This window comes from Sinocyclocheilus rhinocerous, unplaced genomic scaffold (genome assembly GCF_001515625.1).
Source record: "Sinocyclocheilus rhinocerous isolate Xijiao unplaced genomic scaffold, SAMN03320098_v1.1 scaffold2330, whole genome shotgun sequence".
In the NCBI taxonomy this organism is placed as follows: domain Eukaryota; kingdom Metazoa; phylum Chordata; class Actinopteri; order Cypriniformes; family Cyprinidae; genus Sinocyclocheilus; species Sinocyclocheilus rhinocerous.
This window is the reverse complement of record NW_015630979.1, coordinates 773409-776088: the sequence shown is the minus strand read 5'-3', so window position 1 is coordinate 776088 and position 2680 is coordinate 773409.

Below are 2680 nucleotides of genomic sequence, written 5' to 3'. Positions count from 1 at the left end.
CGTCTGAAGGGTCCATTACTAAGTGTTTATGTGTTATGACTTGTTGGCATCAGAGAAAGGGCTGTGAACAGTGAGGCTAATGGGTTTAATTTAGCAGGCTTGAGTTGCCAGGGTCTTTACGGCAACCCTGAGGGGCTGAAGTTTGGGTTTCACTCCCTTTAGATTCACTTAGCCTTAGTGTGCCAAAATAAATGGACAACCTCTCAAATATCAGATGATGGAAATGATAAGGATAAAAAATTATTCTGATGGTAAAACTTTCAATTGGAAAAGTTTTAGGATGACCTATATTTTGATGAGGAGGACCAAATGCCTTTTAGAAAGTGCAATGACAAAACAGATAGTAAGCAATAGCAAGCAAAACTCGATTAAACTGATACATCCAGTATAATTCAGTCTTAAGGGTCCTTGACTCCACAGAAAACTTGTCTTAAAATAAACTACCTAATACTCAAATGCAAACCCAAAAGGTCTAGTGTGTTATTAAATAATTAGTATTTAACTTATATGTCATGTGTATGGCAAGAAAATGTATAATGTTATATAATTTAGTTGTATTGGGGAAAAAACACACAATTACATTGCCTTGCCTATTGTTAATTATGTAAGCTCTTCATAGTATCACAAATCCAGAATTATGTTGTCAGATTTGACTCAACAAAACGTACCAAAGCTCACAATGTCATCATAGCTCAATTAATCAGGACATGTTATCAAATGTAAGTCTAATTAAATTTTTCATATTTCATACAATGTTTAAACCTTAGAAAAGGAATCGGATGATCTGTGCCTTTGCCTAGTAAGATAAATATCCAGCATTAGCAAATTAAATGTAGCATTGCGCTGTTGCATAAAACTATCATACAGTAAAAAAAGTTTCCTAACTTAAATAAAAAATCAGTCTGAAATTAATTTAATTAAAAAATGCAAGAAATTAGCCAGAAGAAAAAACATAGTTACTACTAGGTTTTTTTCTAGAAAATATGACATTACATTTCAATGCAAACAATATCAGGATGCCATTAATTATAACATTCTAAAATTGGCATGGAAACAACCGTAAATTTTAATTCAAGCTGCTTGAATTAGGAATGGATCCTTAAGTCATAGTCTTAAGTGTACTATTTCTTCCTATTGTCAAATGAGAAAGAATATCCACCTTCCAACATAACTGAAATCCAGTCTCCTGAATAGAACCTATGTATTTTGGACAATGTCCTGTATAACATCTTCCGTCATGAAACCACAGCACAGACAAAACTGGCATTTGATGGGATTCCCAAGTGAACCATGAGATACTGTGTGAGATGCCAACAGGTAAATCCATTGCTCTCCACATCACATTACATAGACTGGCAGAGTTCATTTGGCTAACCTCTCAGAAACCGATCTCAAACAAGCTGCCTGTCTGACGACTGGCATTAATACCAATGATAGATGTTATCAAAATTACTTAGTTACCGATTGGAAGTTAAAGCCTATCATTTACATTTTCACGCACAAAGTGTGTTTCCAAAACAAAGAGAGGGAAGGGAGGTGTAAAAGAGGTAGAGAGCACCTGAACATCACTTGTGAAAAAGTGACAAGGAGTAAAAGACAGTGAATTTGTCATAAGAAAACAAGAACAAAACACCAAGAGCTCCTGTTCAGAGACCACAACTAAGAATTCAGCACTCACCTGCCTTCATAGGACGGAAGTTCAGCACGTCACCTGTGCATCAACCTCTAAGTCACATCCAAGTGGGTACCATCAACGCAGTCTCAAGAGTGGAGGGGCACTGCTCTTGGATGCAGAAAAGGGAGGGGAGACTGCCCAGAAAAACCCTCCTAAATCCTCCACTCACACAGAGCGCTGTGCTGGTCTAATTCCACCGGACAACCGCCAAGGACAAGAATGGCAAACACGGCCCAATCCGTGCCTCAGGGTACGCTTGATTTCAAAGAGCAAAAGTCTGGAGAAAGTGATCCCAGAATGAAAGGACAGAGGAGGAGTGAGCGTGTGGGTTCCCTGTATGGCTCTACTGGAGGGAGACGCATCAGAGGCAGGCGCTACCTTTTGCACCAGGGATAGTGTTAAAGTTAATCTGAGATCAGTTTTTGGGGAAGGGGGAGGATAGGAGAGGGAAAGAGATAGGGGTGGGGATGGAGAGAGGGGTTGAGACTTTCAAAAGAGGGAAAAACGAAGAACAAGAGCAGAATGGTAAAGAGAGAGTGGATAAGAGAAGGGGGGTAGATCTGTGGACCAGTGAAGGGTGGCGTTTGGTAAGTAAATAAAGGGAAATATTGAAACTAAAGCTGTAAGCACAAAGAGGATTTCTGAAGAAAATGTCAGGCCTTTGGACTGAACCCCAATTCCCTAGATAGCAGCACTCTCCATAACTAGTGCACAGTCCACTGCATCTCTTCAGGGGCTCTACGGCCCACCCTACGGGCATTTATTCACAGAAGGAAACACAGCAGAAAAACATTGCTTTATTTGACTGAAAAAAAGGGAGAAGAGCTTGGGTTACCGCATTAACATGAATCAACTTGGACACTCTTAAGTATGTGCGTGTGTGAGTAAATCAATGCTCACCCTCCTGTCTTACTGGGCTCCCTGCACCAATTAAAGACAGCCTTATTTGCAACAGCTCACTCAACCCTGAGTTGGTCTCCAAATAGGGCTCATTTCCATAGATGC